The sequence below is a fragment of the Nothoprocta perdicaria genome, unplaced genomic scaffold, assembly GCF_003342845.1.
Source record: "Nothoprocta perdicaria isolate Ctin4 unplaced genomic scaffold, notPer1 scaffold_12, whole genome shotgun sequence".
Taxonomy (NCBI): domain Eukaryota; kingdom Metazoa; phylum Chordata; class Aves; order Tinamiformes; family Tinamidae; genus Nothoprocta; species Nothoprocta perdicaria.
Window position 1 is genome coordinate 5,504,069 of NW_020454316.1, and position 26,099 is coordinate 5,530,167.

Consider the following 26,099-nt stretch of genomic DNA (forward strand, 5'->3'; position numbering starts at 1 on the left):
AGATATTCTTAAGGAGGAAGAAACAAAGAGAAAAATGTATGTCCCTTGTCCAAAGCCGAATTCCATCTCCCTTGGCCCAGATTTTCTGTTCCCATGAAGTCATGTCATGTCTCACACCTTTCCATCAGTTTCTAACATGCTACTTTACCAACTGAGAGACCTGAGGGGCTGGGGGTTTTGGAAACTTTAAAAAAATAATTAATCTCCATGGAGAGGAACGTGCTGCTGCCACATATCACTCAGTGATATGTGGCATCATCAATAGCCTGATGGAGTCAGGAGAGGTGAGCGAGAAGGAAACAGGAACTTGTTTGTGATGTTTAATGATGAAAACTGAGATACTTCAAATCTCTAGTCCATATTTGCTGTGCAGTCTGCTCAGATACATTCTGTTTGATTTCAGCATTGAGACAGGAGTTTCATCTTTTATGCTCTTGGTGTGTCTTCTTTGGTAATTCAGAAAGTAATCACGTAGACCCTCAAACACTGATTAGTTAATAGGCAGAGCCTTCATGTATTTTGCTTATGCAGAGCTCTGAATTTCTGGAAACTCTTTTACTGAGACAGAAAAAAACTATTTATCCTTGAGACAGCAATGACTACATTGCTATATATACTTTGCAATGTAATTATAGTGATGTCACTGCATGCAAGTTTTGTGCACAACATGGCATTGCTGTGAGCTGGACATGGAGAAATCACTCCTACATCAATGCAGTAGGCTATCCAAAGAATTCATATACCATTCTTCTCTAATTGCTGTCAATGTTGACTAAGAGAAGTTTATATTACAGTCAGACCTAAAGCCCAATGGAGTACTGTTTTAAGTTCTTGATGTGAGTCTTTCACTCCTGAATCCTAAGAGGTCAGGTCTTTCACCTTCATGTAGATAGAGATCCAGACAGGGGTGTGATCAAACTGAAAAGAGTTTTTTTAAAAAAAAAAAAAAAAGGAAAAAAAAAAACACAGAGCAAAACAATCAGCAACGTCTGGGTGAAGCCTAGAGATAAGGATCCATGTCCATAGCTCTGTAGCTGCCTTGCAGAAGGAGCACATCTGTAATGGGAAGATCAGAAGGCTGCAACCCGCTGCTTCTGGTGCGTAGCTTGTGCTGACCCAATCCTTCTTCCTTACCAATATCCCAGCACAATCCTGTTCAGTGGGACATCTGACCTTTGGTTTTCACTCTGTAACTGGCAGCCAAAATTTTGCTTGGCTTCTCCACAGTTTTCATCAGTTATGAAGCCAGTGGTCTAATTTCCCCTTGATTTGGATGCTGAGATATTTATATAAATGGATGGGAAAATGGCCATACACAGCTAAATACCCAAAGGAGTGCTCCTAGTAGTGAGAAGTCAGTGAGTGAGCAGCTGGAAATTGAACTGATGTTTCAAAGCGAGCAAGGGATGAGGTGTCATCTCGGCACAGCTGCTATGCTGCTCAGAAGGGATGCAGAAGGTTTCTCGGGTGGATCAGGCAGGAGGGAGGCACCACAACATGTTTTCATCTTTGTTTCTGGAGAGCCTAGATGAGATCACAGCAGAGTAGCAGCAACAGATGTTCACTCCATCCACTCTGTCAACATGCAAAAAAGCCCCGGTTTGACAGGTAGGTATCACACCCCAAAGTATCGTATTTGACAAAGTGGCCCTGGAGCAGGTGGGTAACTTCAGCTCTTTGCTTTTGCTCCATGACGGGTGACAAATGTCACAGCTCTCAAGAGGCGCTTCCAGGGCTGACTGCCACCCGATCCTGATCAATTGTGACAGAGCCCTAGGACTAACCCTCACATCTACATGAGACTGAAATGTCATTGGACAGATAGTTGCAGCTCAGCAGAGAGGCATAGAAATGTTATGAAGTTTAGAGACTATAACAGCATATAAATTAAAAAATAGTAGTGTTCCTTATCTCTCCCTTTTCTACTTGAAAGGGGAAAGTTTCCTTCTAATTCATGTAACAAACATCCCTGACTTTCATCCTTAGCTCATTGGAAACTTTTAAAGAAAACTTCAGCTTAAAGTAACTGAATGCAATTCCTTATTTTTGCACAGTCATTGATGCCAAGGGCTAGAATATAACTCTTCTATTTTTTTTCAAATGGACCTTTTAAAATAGTTAAGACATCAACATCTCCCTGCAGTTTCTGTGTCATTCTCTCTTACTTTCTTTCCTTTTTAGAAAAGACTTATTAGCTGTGCAAGGTTTATCTTTACTTGAACTGAAAGGCAACTCTTTTTATGCTTCTCAAACAATGAAATACAAAAATACGTGAGAGAAAAGAAACTAAAGAATGATTCCGCTTGACACCTTGACTAGTAATATGAATGTCAACACAACCATAGTTCAGGAAGGCACTTATGTACGTGCTTACATTTAAGCATGTGTTTAAGTCCCTTCTGATTCATCTTGATGATCGAGTCATACTTCACTTCTGGGACATGTGTGGCTTAAGAATATGTTAAGTGTTTTAATGATTTGGTACCAAACCAATAATATCCCTTCACAAGTAGCTAGCCAATTAATGTACAGTTATTTCTCACATGATCCACGTGAGTTGGTACATGGGTATTTGTCACATAAACCATGCAGTTGTTACGCTGGCAGTGCAAGGAGGTTGCATTCATAGAAGACAAGCAAAGGCAATGAAGGTGTTTCTGACAACCTGTTACGGTGTCTGTCTATTTAGGCTTTGCTTGGGTTTGCTGAGAAAAGGAGCAAGGCTGAGAAGAGGAGCAAGGCCACACTGGTAGCGTTTGTGAGGGATAGATGGGAAGGAAGTGTTGGAATAGGATGGGCTCTGCTGTTGGTCAAGCATGTTGTGGCAGTAATTAGGCAGAGGAAAGCATGTGAGGAGACACACATGACAAACAAAAGCATGAAGATCTTCAAAAGCAGCATTTAGTAGCAATCTTTCTAATGAAGATGTCAAGGATCACCTTGGACTCCAAGAGGTTACTTTCATAGCTATGCTTATGACATGCTAAATATCTAAGAGATGCCTTTTAATGCAGCAAGGAGAACTGATGTTTAGGAACTGTTTCTGAGAATCCATGGAAAAGTACAATGGATATTTCAAGGAAGTGATTGGAATCTTGCAGTTTTGTGAATGACATTGTTTTGCCAGATGTCAACTCAAGCTGTGCATTTTGCATCTTTTTTTCGTTTCTAGTGACTACATACAAGGCCCCCAAGTTAAGTATGCAAAGGGCCATGCTGGGCAGCTGTAGGTGGTCCTGCTGCTTGTTAAACGTGACAGCTGAGCGTGTGGGTGCACCGTAATAGAGTGAAGTTCATCTTCGTAGCCCGTAGAAAGCTAATTGGCTAGTAAAATTCTGAAGGGTCAAATGCATTAGTATCTAGCCCCGCTCTGCTCTTTGCACGGCAAATGGTTGGGAACAATTCTGATTAGCATGCCTCCCCACTCTGTGCCTCTTCTGATAGATCCTTATGAATGACCTTTTGCTGCAGTGTATATTCAAAATGGATGAAGAAAGACACAATCCCTATAAATAGCTTGCAGACAGAGTGCTAGAGGTTCTGCTTAAAAAAAAAGGCATATTTTTAAAGTAAATAATTAAGGTTAGTCTTGAGGGTCTGCTTTTTAGCTCAGATTTGAAGTAGATGAAGAACATTTGATTTTCACATTCAGTTCATGTGAGCCACAGATAAGCTTCAATTTACCTGAATTTGTATCCAGAATTAAATCTGTTAATGTCTGAAAATCCATTAAGACAGTTGCTGCAGGATTAATTTTTCACACTTGCAGAATTCCTTGTTCAATGATGCATGACCGATCACCATTTTTATTTTGGAGACATTTGTTTTTAGGGCAGTTCTCTCTTAACAGACCATACCCCAGTAACAGCACTAGGTAAACTTATTTACCTGCATGTTTTCTGCTTTTGGTCCAGGACGGACAGCTACTCTCAGTGTTTCGGTTTTGAACACACACTTATTGTGGCTGGACTGCAACAGGGTGAACTGCTGTCTTGAACCTTCCCCAGAACTCAGACAGATACTTATTTATTATTTAAATACAAGCTAAGAACGGGAAACTTAAAATTCCCTAAAGCTTTCCTCTAAAAATAAAGATCCATTAGTTCATCCTGGATAAATAATTCTTAACTGTTCCCCAAGCGAGATCAGTCTCTTAATTTCTATCTCCCTGAGCTTACTTTTTTGCCTTTCTTTGATCGTGGGTGCAGCCTTTTGTCTCGTTCCCTCAGTGACACTTAAGTGTTAAAGCAAAACATTGTGAAGCCATGCTGAGGGCAACGTCAATTCCTGATGTAATGCGTATAGTAGCCTGGAATGACCCCCATCCAGTCATGGTGACTTGTATTTGTTTTGGCCAGTGCCTGGAGCTCCAATTTTTCTCCCTATCTAGAAGATAGCTTGCATATCCTCCCTGCTTATGATCATACTCGCCTCTGATATTTCCTCTTTAACATTATTATCCATCCTTTGGATTAGACGTAAACTCAAGGTCCTGAATGCTTTTAGTCATTGAGAATCTGACGGCACTCTTTGCAAAAGGAGATGACTAACCTCCATGTTCTGGCCACCAGCCAACTCGTCTATTTACACTCTGCCTACCAGAAATTCCTCCTGTTATTTTAATGGCCATGTTGTGTTCTACTCTATGTCCTAAGCAGCTATGGAATACATGCTGTTTTTCCCTCCAAGCTATAGCTGCGTGAACTGTAATTCAGTAGTGACCAACATTTAAGCTGGTAGCACTTCATTCTGCTTGTAAAATGCTTTGGATCTTGGGGACATGTTAAGGTGCTACATTTTATTTTCAGGAGATGTGCAACGTTCCCCAGTTTATCTGCACCTTGTCTTGGAAGGACCCTGTGTCTGTGCCCTCATTTTCTTTTTGCTAGCTCACTTCTTCCTGATCTTTAGAGAGGTTATTCCTACTGCCTTAACATTTTCTTGATTCAGTATGTCTTCATTTTCCCATCTTGCATTTCTTGATAACTTTAGAAAGAAGCACTGGGGAAGATGCTTAGCTCTTTTAAAATGGGCTATGGATTGAGGGGAGTTATGGGAATTTCCAGGTGCTGAGAAGCTAGGCCAAGGACATTTTCCATATACTGGAGAACTTCTAATTTAAACTAGTACTATTGACTCTGCTTGCCTTCTAGTTGGTTTTTAGTTCAAAATTAACCAAACATATGACTACATTTTTCTTATAGGGGGATCCAAAAGGATGCAGGGGACAGGAGACTGTGGTGAGACTTGGCAGGTACGAGGGCTACCCCTGTGAAGCTTGCTCCCTCCAACTACAGAGCGCTCTCTCACACCCATCCTTTTTCCATCTGATGGCTATTTCAGATCTCAGCTTTAACTCCAGAGAAAATGATGGAGTGCAAAACAGAACAGACCAGGTCACACCAAGATGTACATGGGATGGGCGGAGAGGATGTGTGAAGCATGCTAAGAATTATATGCCTAGTGATAATCAGATTTGTACCATCTTTTCAATTCTTACTTGATTTTAATTTGCCAAAATCAACAACCTTGATTTTAATACAGGTGCCTTTGTTCCCAGCAATTGTTTGAATGAAACCTGGGATTACGGGTTCTTTCCCACAGTCCTACTGAACCTTGGGAAGCATTCCATATAATGGGTAATCCTTTTATTATTTATTTTTGCTTTCTCTGCTTGCTGTTACTAGCTTCTCCTACTCATATTCAATATTGCTTTAGTGGTATTTTGCTCCACTATACCATGGTGTGGCAGAAGGGCAACAGACAGATCTTGCAAAATTACCTGTAACTGCTAATGTGTCCTAAAAACCTCAAACCAAATAATATCTGGGATTTTAGTATGAAGAAAGCTGCACAGAAGGGCTGCCAACCTTAGCAGAGTCAAAATTTGGATTCAAGGCTGAAACGGAAAAAGGACTTGGAAATCTGCAAGTTGCCTTCCACTCAAGCCTTTCAGGCACATTCTAGTATATAATGTTAGACCCAAGTTAGAAAATTGAAGTAATGAAAAAAATTGTTCTTGTTTCATTTTTCCTGAAAAATTTGAATCTCAGCCCAAGATCACAAACAGATCCTTTCAGGTTTACAGGCTCTTAAAGAGACTCTGGGCACTGTTTGGGGTAAACTTGGACTAAACGATGGCTTAACATTGAAAAATACATGAAATCTGTGGTTCTGCATAATTCCGGCTAGAAAGCAGGTGGAACTTATTAAAAGAGAAAGATGGTTTGTGGTTAATCACATACTTGAGAAGCGAACAAGGAGAGTCCCTCTTTGGGAGGTTTTATGGGACAAGTCATGTCACATCTTCATGTATCAGGTTTTGCATCGGCAGAGACAGATGGGAGGACTTATCTGCCCTACCTGCCTGCTTCATTTGCAACATATTTGGAAATCCTTGGGAAAGGTCTAAAAAGTGTTAAAATTGCCTCTTTCAAAACCATTCAAAATTTCTGTCCTTGGAGGAATAGGAAGTCTCGCCTTTTCTACAGTGAAGAGCCAGCAGCTGAATTACTAGTTTGTGTCCTATATATAGTCATCCATCAGCACCAAGATCAATTTCCTGAAGGTCATTGGCTCCCCTAAATCCTGCCACCCTCTTTGAATTCACATCCTGCGTCCGCAAATGTGCATTTGCTTCCTCTGCTCCTCACCTGCATTTTCCCCTTCTTTCCCTTTCGATAAACATGGCCCTTGTAGCTTTAAGATTTTAAGACCTTTCCCAGATGGAAAAGGTCATTTGTCTTTCGCTACTCAACACTTCCTTCATGAGTTCATTTAAACATTGCCAGACATCAGAGGAACAGAGCTCAGCTGGAGGGTTATCTATTTCTTATTCTCCTTTTGTGTAGGTGGCAAAACTGATCTAGAACAAAACTGTTTGGTTCCCATGGCAATTTACAACGTGGAGCTACCATAATACTGTACTCGTCCCACTCCTTATCTACACCTGTTATTTTTTTCCTTGCCACCCAGCTAAGAGCTATAATGTCAGCATTATTCTGAATGGCATCAGGAAGGCTATTCCCCGAGCTTCCTGCAGTTTCTCACTGCTTTGGGGACAGGATGTACTTTTAATCTAAGCAGTAAAAAGCTAGCACGTTATTAATAAGCCACTTCCAGTCGGAGTCTCAATGAAAAGTTAATTAAAGGGAAGGAACGAAGGGATATTACGCTGCACCTACTCATCTCAGTGCATTATTTATATGAAATCAGTCATCAAAATTAGTCATGTGTGTTATCTTGTTGTGTGTGGTCTGGGCTGAATGGTGTGTTTGATTCCACTCGGCTCTGCTGAGACACACGTTGGATGTCTTACGCAGTTAGATCATATGCCGAAAGTTTATTACGTTCTCTATCAGCCTGTATCTGCAGGCTCAGCACCGAGGGGCTGTTAAAAGCTTTCCGCTTAACTTCGCAGCGTGCCTGCAAGAAGTGACAAACGTCGCCCTTTCCCATAAGTTAGCTGGTGTGGCTGCCAAGGCAGCTGCTGGCTCCTCACTGCCGGCCATTACCCAATCTTGCAGCATTTTGCTGTATTTCGGGGTGGATTTGGGCCTGCGGAGCGCGTGGACAATAGCGGTTCTAGCACAGATAAAAGGCGGCGACAGTAGAGACGTGACACTTGGCCTAGGCCCGCACCAGGCCAAGGAGCTCAGGGACGCAGACCTGCTGGACAACCCCCCATTCCCTGCAGGTATTGCCTCGGCAGAGCTTTAACTGTTTCCTTTTGCCCTGTGCCAGGAGAGATCCAGGCTGATAAAGTACCCTAAGCTGCTGCTTTGGGTCTTGGTGGCCCCCGCAAAAGTCCTTCATTCCATCATGGCAGGTAACCACCGGCAAGCTCAGCTTGAACAGGAGTTGGGGTATGGAACGAGTGTTGTTGTCTGCCCTGGCTGGGCTGTAGCTTGAGGGAGCCACGCCAGGCTCCCCAGGGCTTCAGCTAGCTCAGATGTGGTTTTTTTTTTCCCTCAGAAACTACTAGGGAACCTGAGGAAAAATAGCAAAAACCTCCTAGGCCGCTTCTCAGTAAACTGTAACAGTCAGAACTTGTGTTTAAGCTCTAAAGGGACAAAATGGGAGAGAGGGAACCCCAGAAAGGACATGGTAAAATTCTGCACTGTATATTAGACCAAGATCCGTTTGTGCTCCCTGCGTATATTTTGGGGATTTGTCATCTTGAGTCAAATGGGGGTCTGTATTTGAAAGGCACTCTCCTCAGGAGAGGTTGCAAAGTGGCTAAAGAAACTTAACAGCTCCAGTGAGTGAGGTACAGCAATTCCCACTCCTGTCAGGTATTGCCACACTCTGTGAACAGAGTCATTTATTTCCCAGGTTTTACATCCCTTATCTGTTTCTCCCTGTGGGTGAAAACTGTGATCTTCTGCATTACATTTCCTATAAATGGGGCATCTGAGAGTGAAGCTCTCAGCTAAGTGAAGGAACAGGAGGATGTCAGACGTGAAAGTCCTCTTGATATTTCAAGATAGCTTCTAGCACAGCTAGAAAGCAAGGCACAAGCTAAATTATTTTGCAATTTCAATTTTTTTCTCATTAATTTTCTAGTTGCAGTGGCTAAGAAAGGAATCAACTTTAGTTTGCTCACAGAGGCATAATTAGTTCTATATTGTAGTATGAACTATAGCAGGATTAAATGGATATCCCTTCATCAAGGTTAGATCCCCATGACTCTTCTTACAATATATTAATGAGGCAGAAACATTATCATCTTCCATTTAGCAAGTGTGAGGAAGAAGGGGAAATCTCATACTCATTTAATTCCTTCCACAGTATTATCCTCATCAACTTTTGCTAATTATGAAGCTGAAGCCATTTTTCCTCTTTTTTTTCTTTTAAAGCTGAAGATGAACTTCAGTAGACACCAGAAATTTTATTTTCTAGTTTTTACTTTATTCAGGCAAAGGAATGCTGAGGTAACCTCAGACAGTTTCATTTAAAAGCAAGTGTTCAGAGGAAAAACACTCTGGCTTCAGACCACTGTCTCTGTGAGTTTATTAAAATATTAGTCTTGTAGGTGTGTTTGATTCACCTTCCTTGGTGTTTAAAAATAGCTGTGAGAATAATGGGCTTCATCAGAAATCATTAACTGGGATGTTACTTTCATTTTTTAACCACAGAACAAAGTGTCAGAGCCAGATTAAATAAGCCAGAAAGCATTTGGAGCTCACACAAGCAACTAGTATTTTTTATATATACCTTACCATGAAAAATCCTGAAAGATTTTAGCTGTCGTCTACTGAAGATTGGTCAGAATCCCCAAGAAAGGTCAGCTTGTTTGAAGTGGCTGGCATTTGTACCAGCTGACATTAAATGCTCAGTTATTTATAGTGTCCTCACAATGCGAGGAAACTGAATGGAAATGTGAAGAAGAAAGGGCTTTTCAGTCAAGCAATTGCAAATAGTTGTAGCTTAGCAAAGTTGTACGTGATGATATTATTGAGCAGGAGAATAGCCCAGTTTAAGGATGAGGTTTAATCCTTAAGGGCATAATGAGAGTGTAATAGAGACCTTGTCTGGGGGGCATTTTAGTTTGATAGTATTTGACTGCCTGTGTAATGCAATCCAAACTTTTGGGCTTCCCTTCTGAGTTTTCCTAATGAGCTGTTTCATCTTTATCTGTTGATGTCAGCTTGCCACCATGATGGGATATTTGTTTTAGCTTAAAGACTTGGACAAGGACAGTAGAAAGCTGGGATCATATGAGGATACTGCTGCGCCTGGATCCATTTCAGAAGGCTGGAATGGTCATCCTCTTGATCTTTGGTAGGTGAGTAAGCCCCCAGAGTCCAAGAGGGAGAAAAAGAAAAGATGGATGCAGAAGGAAACACCGATAATTTTTATAGGACAAGATAAGAGCAGTGCCATGGTCAATGGGAACAAAAGCTCATGTGAACCGGTATGAAATTCTCCCAAATTTGGAGGGATTCTTTTTCCTTATTTTTTGGGAGGGCTTCTCATTCTTCTGTCTCGGAGAAGGCAAGCCACAGCTTCCAGTTTCACTGAACTTGTCAGCTCAGGAAGGGAAAGGTGCTTGCAGAGCTTTCCAAATCAGCATGGAATGAAAGATGTGAAAGTTAGGACAACACAGCAAAAGTGGAGGGAAGAGGCTCTTTTGTCAGTCCAAGCTCATGGGAAATTTTACATCTTGCACCAGAAGTGGTATGGAGCAGGACAGCTGGGCTGTTGTGTCTTTAAATGAACGCTGTAGTTTGATGTGGGATGCCCTTTGGAGCTGTGCTCGTTGAGCCAAATATGAACAAGGCGTTATCTCTGAACAGCTCACGAGCCTTCCTGAGCAGATAGCCTGGAAACAGAGTCAGTGACTGGCCCTAATCCTAAAGCCTTCCCTTTCTCAGATAAACTCTCCTCATCCAGAGAGACAGAGGAAATTACTGATATTCACTCATCTATTTTTATTTAGACAAAAGATTAAACAGCTTGGAATTGTAATGAGATGTCTGTGGCTCTCCTCCCGCACACATGTAAGCACGTGCAAAGCTTCTCTTCACAGATGTAACTGGAAATGGGCTTGTGATTGTTGTGGAAATTTTCCAATAGACTATACTTACTCAGCAAGGGAAAGCTATGACCAAGATGGTATTTTCAACATGGAATTATTGAAAGACAACGTTTTGGTGAGAACAAAATATTTTAATTTCACTCCAAAACTCTTTTTTTTTTTTTTTTTTTTTTTTTTCTCATAAAAGTCTAAACAATTCTGTGGAAGCAAAGCACTGTGACCTTGCATGAGATTAGAGTCATGTCGAAACATGTCTTTCGATAGGTTGTTCTCATGCAAATTTACTTGGTATTTCCACCTTTCCATTTTACGTTGGCATGTCCTGTTTCCAGTTCGGTTTGAAAACAAAATTCAGAAAGCTCTAATATCTCTGGTTTCCAAGGGAAATTCCAGATTTCAATGAGCTTTGCCGAATACCTCTGAAATGAAGGACCTGGAAACTTCATAGTGTTGCAATGTTATTTGATGTTCCCCTTTCTCACCTTCTTTCTCTGAGTGGATGCTTCCCAGCAAATAATATCCATTTTGTGTGGTGATTAGAAAAACAAATGAGAAACTGCATCCCCTATATGGGATAGCACAAGTGACCTTCAGTCTGCCACTTGGAAATGCTCTGCTTTTCACCATCATGTTATTTTAGTTAAACTAGGTGGATTGAGCGGGGGTTTGTACATTGGTTGTGTTCAGGTGGTGAGGGATACCACTAACAAGAAATACCTTACGATCCCTGACTGCTCTAAAAGAGGGTTCTGGAAGGATTTCAGTATTCTTGTAGAAGACATTATAATTGACACTCAGTTTTTGTTTCAAGAGTCAGGAGACTGCCATTGTCAGGATTGCTTGAACCACTTCTGTTTGTAGCATTGTCTTTACAGCCTCAGTGTCATTCCTATCTGCCTCACTTTTCTTTTGCCTCCCCACTAGACCCTAGACCAAGGTGAGATGAGTTCTCAAGAACTTGGAATCCTCACAAATGTTCTCAGTTTTGCCTCCAAATACCTAGACTTTTCTAATATAAAAACATAGCAAAATCAAAACTAATTAAGATTTCAGAAATTCATCATTTCCAACAGAATCCAGATCCTACCATTCAAGTTTACCCCTGGCCTCCCAAGATACAAGGCCACCATGTAGCTTCCTTCCCCAAGAAGATGTGAAAGAAGAGAGTGGTGACAGATTTTAATTAGGCTATTAAATACGCCACTGGAAGGAACTCAGATATGATGGGGAGTCTCCCAGAATTGGTTTCTTTTCCTTGGAGCTTACTTACAAATCCTTCAGTCAGAAAGGAGTCTCAATATGAAGTATGCGGTATAAGAGCAGTAGCATTAAGGAGTGGCTGTTTTCTGAGCAGAGTTGTTTTCTTCTTTGCTTTCTGCAGTATTTGCTTTATCTTAATTGTAGCTATATATCTATCCTCAGACTTTATCAGATTTGATGAGATAAGCTATTGCCATCAAAGGCTATTTTGAGCTATGAGCTCCTAAGTAAATCAATGTTACATGAATTAAGATTGCCTGGAGATTGTCTTTATAACATTTCAGCTGCCCATTTCTGGAAAGAGTTTCTGATCAAAGCTCTTTGTAAAAGACAGCCTTAGGAATTTTCTCATGAGGCTTACAACTCTGTGGCCATTCCATCTCAAATGAGCTTTAATTACTAGGGCTTTAATGCCAGTGATTTTATGTTGTTTCAAAAGGGAAATATTTTATACTCTCGTGATAAGCACTGTATAGGAACCAATCTGAAATGAAGTAGAATTCTATAGTAAGGAATGGTTTCTTTATGGATTTCTGCTATCATGGAGCAGTGGAAAACAATGCATCCAGTACTGCAAAGGATATGACACTATAGACACAGCTGAAGATTTGTAGTAATTTATTGTTCTGAGGTTCTCAAAACAACACCTGGTCTCATAATTCTTAGTCTTGCCTACCAACTGTGAAGAGATAAAATGTGTTAATGAGTAATTATTAGTAAATACTATTTGCAGTAGTTTTACCTGTTGCTTGTACATTCCACTGCGCCATTTTTAGAAACAAATTCAACCATATTTCTGTCCTCTTGAATATCAAAAATGCCAGGCGTACTTCTACCTACCACAAAATCTATCCTTTTCAGAGACCACCTATAAAGACTCTTTTCCCTGATTCCAAAGGGCAGCTGTCACCACAACACAAACCCTACCACAAGCTCCCCACAGTTCGGTGTGATTGGCATTCTTTTCTCACATGATGGCTGGAATGGAGGATAAATAGGGAAGGGTGGTCTTGCATGTCAGAGCTGAAGTAAACATGTGGTAGCATTGGGTTAGCCTAAGACTGCCAGGACATACAGGAATAACTTCAATTATCTAGTGCTGCTAGGCTCTGAACCCCTGGAAGAATAAATATTTACTAGTCTGGATGAAATGTATGTTACATGAGTGTTTATTAGAGTTTATCCTGGATAGGTTAGAGAAAAAAAAAAGACTAAAGTTAGATAATTGTCAAATGGTTCATGACCTAGACGCTTTCTCTAATGCTTTCCCTCATCTGGAGAGGTGCTATTTTGAAGATCTGCTAACTGCTGAAATTCTCAGAGTCAGTGTCACAGGAAACACTCAGGCCTGTCTAACAGGCAGTGCTGTTATCAGTGTATTTGTGTGGTCCAGGTCAGAGTATAGCTTCTCAGGAGCCCTTGGCCTTGCTTCAGTCACCAGCCTCTGGTAGAGATACAGCCAAAGAGTTTGCCCTCTGGCACTGGCATTATTTCTTAAGTGAAGGCCGAGGTTGTGCTCGAGACCGTATTTGCTTCTGAAATTTGGATTCAGGTAAGGTGAAGTCCAAAGCATAGGGGAAAAGAGAACTTTGGCTTGTGCTGCTTTTAATAAAAGACCAAGACAAGCGCCTTCCCTCAGTGACAGGACGTGTACAGACCTTACTGGGCTGTTCAGATTGTAAACACGGTAACATACCCTATATTCCTAAGCAACATTATATACCTTATAACATACTGTCATATCTGCAAGGTGTGGAAACCAGTGTCAGAGGCCCAGATTCCTGCCAAAGCTCTGGTAGCTGAAGGAGGGATTTAAATGGTATGGATCAACTCTAGGATCAATTGAGATATATAAGAAAACACATTATGGGACACTGCTCTCTGCTAGTTTCTTTCTTCGTTCTGTGATATTCTTTATCTTTAGTCTGACTGTAAACTCTTCTGGACTGTGATTTCTGATTACACAGTGAAATGGCTCCTAGCAGCTACCAAAAAGCAAATAATAATACCACAATTTTTTACAATTCAATTTTAATTCATTTGAAGGAGTGGATCTAACCTAGGCCTGGCATGGTTAGGCCTCTAATTGAAGGGTAGACATGGTGAGGCCTGTAGGCCTCTTGTACGAAGGTTGGTTTAGTTTAGGTCTGTGCCTGACAGGATCCAGGTGGCCTAAAGAGACATAAGACATTGTTGCTCCCTACTCCAGAATGATCCGGAGTGTTTCCCAGCTGTATCCAGGTCGCACAAATGGCAATATTATGTTGGCCATTCTGTAACACTGTAAATCAGGCCACAAAACCCCACATTTGGAACAGTTAATGTCACTGCCTCGGGCAATACCGCAGACAGGGCTTTGCTTTGAAAACAAATGAAAACTAGAAATAAAAATGCCGCTTTTGACAGCAATTTAATTTTAAATGGATGGCATATTAAATGCTGTTTATTAGGGCAGCGGGTTAATTATGCAACCTCTTTCCATTGCATCTTGTTTATAGGAACAGACTGAATCACACCAGCTTGTTGTGTTTCACATCTGGTAGGGCTGGCTCTCATTCTGGCACAGCAATCATCTCTTTGCAGTGTTTTGATACATGATCACAGAGTTTTTGTCTCTAAAGCCGTACTGTCAGACTAAGATTCTCAGATAATGTCTGGGCTGACGTTTTCTGATGCTCGGCAATGCAGGCATTTTTCTCTTTACGATTTTCCCCAAAAGAATGTTGCAGTTGTGATGATAATTAATTATATTTGAGAAACCATTGGTTTATTTTTACTGCAACTTCCTTAATGCTTTTGCTGGTTTGGGCACTTCTGTAACCCACAAATTGTCATGCTTCCATCAGGTGAATATTATTTTCACATTCAATATAATAGGTGTGGGGGGGAGCTTTTAGTGAGAGGCAAGTCCCATGCTGCTTTTCTTGGCAAATATAATCTTGCTAACTTGTATCAAAATTAAGTTGATATATCTGGTCATAGGATTTTAAAATTCTCTCTCATAAGATAAAGAGAAATGCTGTTTTAAAAATAACATTAAAGAAGTGGAAGCCACTAAAAACACCTGAAAATCATACAGCTATAGCTATAATGTATATTCAGTGTGATGACCTAGTATATATTTTTAAGCTGATAATCTAAATAACTTTTCTTGATTGCCAGGAATAGTAAACAGGGTGGCTGTGTTTATATATATACACAAGTGCACATATACATACATACACTTAAATTTTTGCACCTATTTATTGGGGGCTTCTCTTTTTTTGAGACCAAACTATGTTAAAGAAGCTTCATATTCACTGGCTAGTGCCAGTGAGTAAGTCTATTTCCACAAAAAAAAGCTTGTATCAGAGTTTGGCCTTAATAGACTCCTTTTCCCTGATGATACATAAGAAATCTTCCATCTGGAAGATTTTCAGACACACTCCTACTTGACTCAGGAACAGTGCTCACTGGAAAAAAACTTTGATGGAGAAGGGGTGTCTTTTTTTTTTCCATCAGTAAAACGCAGTAGCACTAAAATAATAATAATAAAAAGCAGTATGTGAGCTCATATTGCTTTTGGGGAAATTTCATTTTAAAAAGTGATGAAAAAGTTCCAGTAATGGCAAAACATCCAAAACTAGCTCCATACTTAGGAAAAAAAAAAATCAGATGTATTATTTTATTTTGAATTTTTGTCATTTATTTTTATAAGTCAGTACTACATTATGCTTTCTATTAGATTAGAAACAGTCATGAGTGAAACATAGCATTTAATTTCTGTGAAAGCAAATTCTTTTCATCTGAAAGAAAATAAGTTTTGCTCTGTATGGGAATAACATAATTGCTGGAATCCCCATCTCTTCATGCAATGGAATTTCCATTCCCTGTTTCAATATGTTCAGGAAGAAAATTATCAAATGTTAAAGATCCCCCTTCAAAAAACCAATACTTTGATTCATCAAGCAACCTATTTATTTAAGTTGTGGAGTCTTTAGGGTTCCAACTCAACTTGCTTTATTATGCTCAAATGCTGCCATTCCTATTTAATGGAAAACCTTCCTCTTCAGCATATTCAAGATTGGTGGCTGAAAATTTAGAGAATAGATGAGCCCATTTCCATTCGTCCATCCACTTCACATATTTTCTATTAAGGTTTTCTCTATGGTGATTGTGTATATAAATAGTCCCCAACATGAAAACGCGTGTTGAAGATGTTACACTTCCTCCAGGGGCCAAAAGTGACTCTTAACCACAATTGAGTGCTTTGGTTCACATTTTTTTGCAAGAACGTCCTGTATATATATGTGTGTGTATATATATATATATTCACACACATGTGTATATTATATATATGTATATATTGTATGTGTATATATACATATGTATACGTATAAATACTATGGCCAAGGAAGAGCTAGTGCTATGGGAGACACCTAAGGGCAACTTACCAGTCTTGTGTTTGGTTGTGCAGATAAATTCAAGCTATAAGCGATGACATTGTTTTTTTTCCTGTTTACAGCCTGTGCTCAGCCCTCCTGGTCTTCCCAAAACGGCTCACAGGGAGAACTTCAAGGGTAAGGCATCTTTTTTTCCCAAGTACTGGGGTCTGTTTGCTATAATCCTGCTTCAATTTGAAGTGGTGTTACTGGATGCATTAAAACATTCCCTTTTTTGTGTGTTTTCCCATTCACGTTTGGCAACAGAGAGGCTTAAAAATCCAGAAACGATCCTTCCAGTTGTTGTTTTGGGCACACAATACAGGCATTGTGCATTGCTTAAATGGAGCAGATTCCAGTTGTTTACACTTCTTCATGTGGCATTGTTAGGCTTAAGCAATTTGTCTGCTGATAGCCCCATATTAGGAGTTCTCATTTGCAGTATAATTGGACGATATGATCAGAAACAGATCTGTGGTAGTCCACAGACAATTGCCAACTATGTGCAGTGATAGACAGCCTCATAAAAAGGCTATGGGACAAGCTAAGCCAGAGATGTTTTGCCAGTCTGAGTGGCACTGTTGTGTGTGAATGATTCATGTCTGTCATGAAAGCAAATAGAAAAGCAAATAGAAAAATGTGTCAGATGCCATCAAAGTGAAGGTAACGAAAGAGAAAGATGTGACAGTCTTCCAGCTAAAATTTCTTTTCTGTGCTTTTGAGTCTCTAAGCTGCTGTAAGATTTGGCTGCTGTAAGACTCTTTTAAGACTTAATTATAACAGCAGCAACAACAACAATACTCCCTTAAACCATTTCAGGTGTGTTAATGTCTGTCCTCTGCTTTGAACTCTTGATTTTGCTTCTTTCTCTAGAGAAGCGCGTGCTGCGAACAAGGGCAAATTGATAGGACTTTCATTTTGGAAAAGGCTTTTTTTTTGGAGTTTTTCAGTTTTAGGGAGCTGTGTATGGTGTAATTAAAAGGTTATGTGGTTGAGGTAGATAAATAAGAGGAAATTTTATTTGAAAAGAACACTTGTTGCATTTGAGAAAAGCTTTTCGATGAAAGAGATTTTGATTTTGATTTGTCCCCTCCTGCAAATGTTTGCACCTTCATGCTGACCTGCAGTCTTGCTAATTTAATTCTTGTTCCCAACCTTTTCCCACGGGAAATCTGCTGCTGCACTCCATTTTTCATTTTATAAATTTAAAATAGAGTTGGTATCTACCTGCCTTGCAGATTATCAGTCTCTACTCTTCAGTCCACAATAAAGACGGCTCACCTGCAGCTTTCAGGCTGTCATTTTTCAGCCATACCCTGCAGGAAGGCAGTCTTTGAGCATAGCTTCCGGGGAAAACACACTTCCTTGTTGAGTTCCATCTTTCCAGCATCTTTCAGGTGTAAAGACATTTATTTAAAATACAACTGTAGTATGTCATGATTTTGTTTACTCATGTGAAGTTCCATTTTCTGAGCACAAGTAGAAGGTAACATTGCAAGACAATATTGAATACTCAAATCATTCTAGATGGAGCTAGCTAGACCCTATTAGCTAGTCCTGCAATGACTTGTCTGTCTCTATTATTGTTTGGCAAAATCATAAATAATTAGTAAAGAATCCTGATAATCTGGACTGTAATTTTCCATATTGGATATGTTTTTATGCCTTAGTATTTTGGGGAATAATCTCACAAAAGTAGTTCTTTTTTTTTCTCTCTTGAAAAGGATGAAGCGTGGGGAAAAAAAGTAAGTTGAGCAGTTTAAAAGACTTTCTACAACTATTTCATCTGGAAGTTGCAGTTCTTTTAGACTAAATTGAGCTGGGGAGCTCAACTGACAAGCAGAACGTGACTTTTCACATCATTGAGTATCACTGTTTGCACATTCTCAGACTGTTAAGCTTTTGAGGATATCATAGTAATCTCCTTGCCAAAGACTTCAACAGTAGGACTTTGCTTTTGTGACTGGTTTTCCGGGTTGATGAAGGTCATTCAATACAGATATGGAACAAGGAGTTTCTCTCCCTCTCTTTCAACTAGCCCTACAGTAAAGAGGTCAAAATGAAACTGCTTATGGGTATCTAGAGAAGAAAGATGCAGGCTGGGATGTGGCAGGAGGAGAGGATTGAGCCTGGATGGGTTAACAGGCTAGGAGCATGCCATTACACCCCTTTCCAGCTTTGGAAAACAGCCCAGTTTCTCCACTTTTGCCTTGTCCCCCCTATCAAGATCCAATCAGAGAGGAAAACACAGCCTATATATTGCTATCAGTTCCTCTCAGCTCAAATGGCAGAAGTATGCCTCATTTCTCTGAAGCATCCAGTCCTACTGGTTGGGTAAGTGAAACTCAATAGGTTTCTACCAGTAGGAAACCGTGTTGATTTTTTTTTTTTTTCATTTTTCTTCTTAAAAAAATAATCCAAGGGTATTTCATTAGCAAACATTAAAAGAACTGAATTGTAGTGTCTGGCATTCTGGCCTCTAGCACTGTATGAGAATGGTATTGAGGAAATGAATCATGGTTATGTACTGAAGGAGACTGTTGTTAGGCAGGCCATTGCCTCACTCATCCCAGAAGAGCTGGAATGCAGACAGTATAGGAAGCAGGGACTTCTGTGAAGAGCACAGATGATCATGAGGTTGAGCAGGCTGAGTCCCAGACCAGAGTCCTAGACTTTCTCTTGGAGTCTGTCAGGGAGTTCCAATGTGATTCTAATAAATAACTTAGAACACACTTTCCATATGACTTCACTAATGGTGAATTCCTCCTCTCCTAAATTCTCCTGAGACACAAAAAGATCCAGTTTGAGAAAAATAAAGTTCTCATTTAGATCAGCAACAAAAAGGGTTGTATTTTCATGTCTTATTGAAGTGTGGGATATTCAGTTAGTCATCCTCTATGTGAATCATATTAGAAAATGTGACAAGTTTGGGCTTAATCGTTCCAGACCTTATCTCACAGAGGTGTTGTAAAGATCAACTGATGTTTGTGAAACATTCTCAAACTAGTATAATTGGAAACAGTATAATTGGAAACTCAAAGGATATATGGACACACCTGGGTTTAGTACAATGGTTGTATATAGAGAACAGTAGATAAGACCTGAAATCACTTGTGAAATGATGAGGTTACAAGAGAATACAAACCACACATAGGTTCAGTAAGCTCCAGCCATCCTTTGTGTTAAATGAAGTGGGAAAAATATAATGCATTGAGATAATACATAAAAGGACTATAATAGGCATACAAAAGGAGCAAATAACAATTGTACATGTTCCTTCAATTTCCATTTCGTACTGTGCAAGTGTGAGATCGTTCAGCCTCAACTTTTGCTACTGTAGCACCGTGTGTGGGTTTAATTGTGTAAGATGCATGCATTTTGCTTAAAGCAGCATGGAGTTCCTCCAGGTGAACTGAATCTGTTGGCACATACAGGCTTCTGCCATGCAGTATTGTCCTCGACACCAGCATGCAGAGCTCTTAGACATTTGCAAAGCGGTACCTACATTTTAACCCAAACTGGGGTTAAAATGAGGAGCTCCTCATTCCTAGGCCTTATGAGCCACTAATACATGATATATCTCAGGGAAACGTTTTGCCCATTGTGGAAGGACTGCTAGCTCTGGAGCTGAATGACACTTCCATAGTGAGCAGGAACAATGTGGAACAGCTCCGGAAGAGAAAAAAGGAAGTGCTAAGAGACCGTGGCACTTAACAGGGATCGTATGATGTGAAGAGGTATTAGGAAGTCCTTTCCTTTTTAGAAAAGAACTTGAATTTATTTGCTCTTGCTAGACTTCCTTGTCCTACATTTTTCATTCACCGTGAGCCAAAGTAGACCAGAATACTAACCCTCAAATTATTGGCAATTTGTTCAGCTCTCTAGAAAAATGCCTCCAATAAACACAAACCCAGCTAGTCAGTGTAGCATTAAATCAAACCCTAAAAGATGAAAAATGCTTCTTTCACTGTTTTATCTCGAGCCAAAAAGGATATTGCTTTACATTTTTTCGAAATAGGAGTGCATAGCTTTACTGCTGCCTTCCAGCATCGAGAGATGTTTCTCCCGGTAAAAGCTCATTAATTTGAGAGTAGGCTTGATTAGACTAGAACTGAACAAGACCGAAACATTTCATTTTATTCTTTCATGCTAATCTCTTGGCAGAGCAACCCCTCTTTTGCCTATCGCCCCCACTGAAAACACAAACAAAAACAAGAACTCCCCCTCCTTCAAGATCTGTATGGACCACAAAATAGCCTGAGGGCTCTTTTGTTATTACCATAAAATGCATTACACAAGTGAATAAAATAGCTGATCGTAGTTCGGGTCTATGGGATACTAGTAATCCTATATAATTGCCAACTTGTGGGGTGATTGGTGAAAGAAACCTTAAAGCCTTTTTATTTTGTCTTAGTAATGATGAGGGAGTTACCCAAAACATATGAATGCACCTCTCCTCCTTTAGACCATCAAAGGTTCCACAATGAATTCCTTTCTTTGAGAAAGCTGGGCTTTAGTCTGCCATGAAACTCAATCCACAGCCCTCTAATTAATTTTGCTAAATAGATTAGCCAATTGGAGTGGTTGCTTCGGAGGGAAACTGCCCTCCAAACAAGTTTTTCCCCATTCTCAAGGTGAGATGTTTTGCTCACAGGACATCCTTTCAAGTGCACTGGAGTACTTTTAGACTGGATTAGCAGAGGCAAATGGATTAGTCTTTGTAGGTATTAGAACCAAGGGCCTTTAAGAAAGGAAAACAAGGTGCCTAGTTTCACCAGTACGCCACTAAAAGCTACTTAGTGCAAACATCCGTAAAACTGTCAAGAATGAGGACTTGTAAAAGCAACTGTAAGCACATCCTCAAGCTAATTGTAAGACACACATTTACACAGAAATATGCAAACTGCAAACACAGGCTGAATAGGGACTGTCACATGCATATCTGATCTGAGTGAGCATAAAGAATTTTTCCTGGTGTTTTGAAGGACACTTGAAACTCCACAGCATCTGCTAATTTTTCTTCTGAGCAAGCCAGTTGATTAAGGCATTAATCCTCTCACAAAAGTAACCCTGAATGACTCTCCTCTTTGCTGAGTCTCTGAGAGTCCGACAAGAAGAGTGCTAAGTTTTACAGAATGGGGGACTCCGCATATCAGTTGTAATGTGCAATGGTAGTGTGATTGGGTCCAAGACATTTTTCTTCCATTCGTTTCTTGTCCAAATGTAATGCTGTAAAACAACAGGAGGAGAATGTTTGTGTGATGGTAGGAAAGTAACTGAATAAAGTAGGAATTCAAAATACTTCTTTCTGCTGAATGGTTGCCTCCCTTATCCCAATAAGCATTGACTTGACTTAGCATTAATGAAGGACATGTTCCTATTTCTATAGAAAAATGAAAAAGAGAGACTAAAAAACATAATTTAGATGGATAGGTAACACATGCCCCAAATAATAAAATGCACATAAGTATTGTTAGAAGTTGAAGATTGACCTGATGCTCAAGCATTCAAAGACTATTAACTAGTATAGTGGGTTCAAACACCAAAGAAGAAACAATGTTTTTCTGACATGTTAATAGGTTATTTGAAAGTCATGTGTAGTGTCTGTATTATGCACCACCCTTAATAATTGGTCTTCAAATGTACCGAGTAGCATCTCCTTGCTTATAGAGGAAGTAGTGACCTGTGTTTATTGCAGAAAAGACAGATTTTCTGTGAGGATGCCCTCTTATGATGCATAAATAAGTAAATAAGGGGGTTTTGAAATTTGGTTCCTCACTGGAAATATCAAGAACAACCTTATTACCAAAAAAAAAGAAAAGAAATGGAAAGGAATTCTGGAATTCTATTCCTTTTTCTTTTGAGTGTATGGACTCAAAGGGAGGCCCTGGTTGATTTTTTTTTTTTTTTTTTCCTATGCAAAGAAAGGAAATTACAGAGTATTCCCTATGTTTTCAGGAGCTTACCTCCTTTCTACTTTGCCAGTTGAAATGTGCTTTCTCCAGTGATGCTGGTAATCCTTTTCTCATTTTGTAAAGCAAAGAACTTGGTGAAAGCCTGCGTGGTACCGCAGAAGAATGGATAATCCTTGGATTTATTAAAAGGGCTGAATAGGAACCAGATAACTAAAAGAAAGTGAGTGAACAGTAAATATTAGAAATGACTTTATTAAATTTAAAAATGCCTGAGAATTACTCTGTTTCAGTAAGTGCACTACACAGAAACTCAATAATGAGCTTGTATGTTATGTTGGGATAGCAACACCTCATTAAGTATCCTTTAAAGATACATCTCTTTTGCCAACTGGGTGATAGCACACAGAATGTTGAAAATGTATTCCAAACATTGAATGTTTGAAAATGTGTTCCAAATACCATTCTCCTTATCTATTTCTTGAGTACTGTAGAAATGCCTATAAAATCAGCCTAGAGATAAGGATCTACAGATCTGTAGCACCTTCCATTCAAGGTCTCAGTTTATTACGATCACCCGCAGCACCTTACCACACTCTAAAGAAGTGAGTAGATTTATCCTTTTGGCAGCTACATTGGGAATAACACACAGTGTAGGGATGAAATTGGTCTATTGGCTGATTTCAGAGTTGAGCCTGCAATAGCCAGTGGACACAGGAGAAGGTACAAGTATCCAGACCTCTTCCAAAAATATCAAGCGAATATTCCTGTATTTTATCTTGCAGATGTAAAATGGTTATCTAAATGGTAAATGCTGTTTTCAGAAACATAGAACAACTGCACATCCTGTGATGAAGGGTGGGAGGCACGGGTGCTCACATCTGAAACTCATGGCCCTTGGGATGCAACATTCCCTGATATAACCTGCCAACAGTGCTACTGTCCAGTATGCAGACAGCTGAGATGGTCTGTGGAAATCAGAATGGGCCTTCCTTATCCCACAGCTTCATGTGTGACCACTCCTCTGCAGAAAATGCTATTTTCTCTCCTATGTAGTGTGTGCACATCACTGTTTTTCCCTGGTTTTAGAAAGATCAGCTAAATGGAGAGTGAGCATTTTCTTTAAAAAAAATGCATATATATCCTTTTTGGGCGGTTGCTCTAAGCTACCAAAACTTCTGTTAATGCTACACAGTCCTTCTCAGTGAGCAGACAAAGATTCCTTATTTGCACCCTTGATCAAAACACGTGCTATTTGTTTGTGCAGTCTAATGGACAACTTCCCATTGATGACATATCAGAGATTATATTTGTTTTCATTGTTGACTTTAGCAGAAGAGGAACAGGCTTTTGGTAATATTCTGAATACAATCACAAAGCTGCTTTCTCCTCTGTAAGAAATCTGAAGTATACCAGCTACCCTGTGGGTCAAGGAAAGCACAAGTGCCACATGCAAGCTGATGAGGAGTGTAAATACACAGCATCAGATCTGTTAATAGATCAGATCATAGATCAGACCAGCAAGCAGGGACAAGTGATAGCAAAGTAACGTGAATGAAGGTAATGAAAACAGACTGGAAGCAGATTTAGGATGAACATAATTAGAGTTAATGTTAGCACTGAAAGCAGAGATTTGGGGGTTGGTGGTGCCTGGGGCTAGTTGACGTTTATCAGCATAGCTTGACTGTCTCTCTAAGAGAGGTTTTGTACGTGGGAAGAGATTCTGACATTTTGTGCACAATTGGACCACCTGCTCATGTCTCATCAGCTAAAAAGAGCTTAAAGGCTTCTTAGCACATGGGAGGTATGGATCAGGCATGCAAAAATATTTAAGTCCCAGATGGAGCATCTCTTAGCCATAGCCACAGGATAAGTGACTCTTACTTATGCCTTGATTCAGCATGATTGAGGCATAAATATCTAAATAAGTCCATACCTAGCTAGCAGCATGGGACTAGGTCTTCTATGTGCTTGCAGCTGAGAACATGGTAAAGCAATGGGATGCATCAAGCCTTCGTATGCTCTCATGTTTCCTTGCTTCTTTCCTTCCCCTGTGAGCACAGCCTTGACCTTTGAAATTCCGAATATTCTGGGCTCCCATCTATGTCTGCCTTGCTGCTGAGCTGAAATATCCTACTCAATCCCTGGCTATTTCTGGCCCTATGTGGCAGATGAATGTTTCCAGACAAGGAGGACATTTGCCCCATCACAAAACTGGACTGTGACACTTACAGGACTATTTGGGGAAGGACAATTGCTCTCTATATTTGGGACCAAGCTTGTTCTTTCCACCTTTTTCTACCTTCAGGGTACTTTTCACTCTTTCCATTTGAAGATGCTTGGATAATCTTGTTAATGAGATGCTTTTAGAAACTAATAATTGGAAAACTGTCATAGGGTAACAGTTCTAGTTCTGGCACATTAAACAAATGCACTAGAGCCTAAATTGGCAGAATTGAGTATTTAGTTCTGTGAAGGGTTGAACAGTATCTTCCAGGTGATCCCCTTGAATCCCTCCTTCCTTCTCTACTCTCCTTTATGCACCTCTGTCTCTGCTACACCCTTTGCCAAAGTTCAACTCAAGTTGATGAAGAGTGTATATTTTTGAATGGTAAATGCCTGGCAGGCCTAGGAACTATCTCCAAGCCAGGTGTGTGGCTTAGGCAGCTTCCAGCTCCCTGCTTGGGACTGATAGTGCTTTTATAAGAAAGCAGCTTCAATCCTGTCCTGGAAGAAACATTCCTGCCCCTGGGGGACAAGTGATTCATTCAGCCACTGAGGTCAGTTCTGCTGCAGGTCTGCCTAAGAGAAGCTGCCAGCTATATTGAATTTAATCTCTAGTCGCAGACAATTTTGGAATGTGTATGTTCTACCACTTTGCAGATGGAAGAAATTGTGACCTTGGACTGAGCTAGGATCTCAAACTCATCGTTACCGCAACCAGATATCAATGCTACTTGAGAGCAAGAGATTCATTCTTTATGTATGAACACAAATTAACCTGCAAGGGAGGGAATCCCCTCAGAACTGAGAGAGACGGGAGGAGTAGTAGCATAGAAACAAAAACAGTATGTTAACTTTATTAACATAGAGGAATAAAATCTTATAATGGTCACTGTGGTTGGAGCATAAGTTTAAAAGTAAAACATTTTTGAGTTTGCTCTGATTTTGTTATCTACTTTCTCCATCACCTTAAATTATCTCTGATGCAAAGGCATCACAGAAAAGATGGTTTATGTTGCCTTTTGTCTTTTGAAATAAATACCTTCTTTTAAGAGGGTTTAGAATATTTTGAGGAATGGAGAGTGGATGTCTTCTGGGTTTTTCTAGGTGAAATGTTTATTGCAGGACTGCTTGAAAGATGTGTGGCATTGATGAGATGCCTAGGAGGAAATTGCATGCGGCTCTGACCTTAAGAGGCTCGGTGCTGAGAGAGGACTACGCTAATCCCCAAATCAGGAAAACACAGTTCTGCTCTGCCATTGAAGTCAAGCACTCTGAAGGAACAAAGGCACTTAAGAACTATCAAAACAGAAAATTAGTTAAATCACTGAACTGATAAAGAAAAAGAAAAGGAAAAAGAGGAAAAGGAAAAGAGCTATGATAATTCAAATAGAAATTCAAAGAGGTGGCTGCCTCTCCAGCTCATCTTCACTTCTTCAGATGAGGAATCTTTCTTCACAGCTCTGTTATCTGGTTGCTGGGATTGATAGAGCAATGCTGATGGTTTTCTCACAACAGAAATTTCACTGAAGACTTCGGCGAAATTTTCTGATGAGTTTAGGCACTCTTGCTTAGTGAATCTACAGGTAATAAATTCAAACAATTCTGTGACTACCCTTTAGCAAGTACACTTGAAGTGACTCACAGATATGGCAGTGCTTCCCTTCAGCACTTTTGGAAGATCTCACACGCACTTCACATTCACATGCCACCCTAAACACCTATTCCTGACTGTCTATCCTC

At 40.0% G+C, this 26,099-nt stretch overlaps 1 long non-coding RNA gene across 1 annotated transcript in view; it reads left to right on the forward strand.

Moving 5' to 3' along the window:
- Positions 1-25,887, forward strand: part of LOC112959971 — a 78,097-nt gene extending 52,210 nt beyond the window's left edge. Inside the window, exons 2-4 of the long non-coding RNA XR_003251681.1 lie at positions 16,305-16,359; positions 22,260-22,356; positions 25,464-25,887. This is a non-coding gene — a long non-coding RNA (uncharacterized LOC112959971). The remainder of the gene's footprint in view (positions 1-16,304; positions 16,360-22,259; positions 22,357-25,463) is intronic.
- Positions 25,888-26,099: the final 212 nt, after the last annotated feature.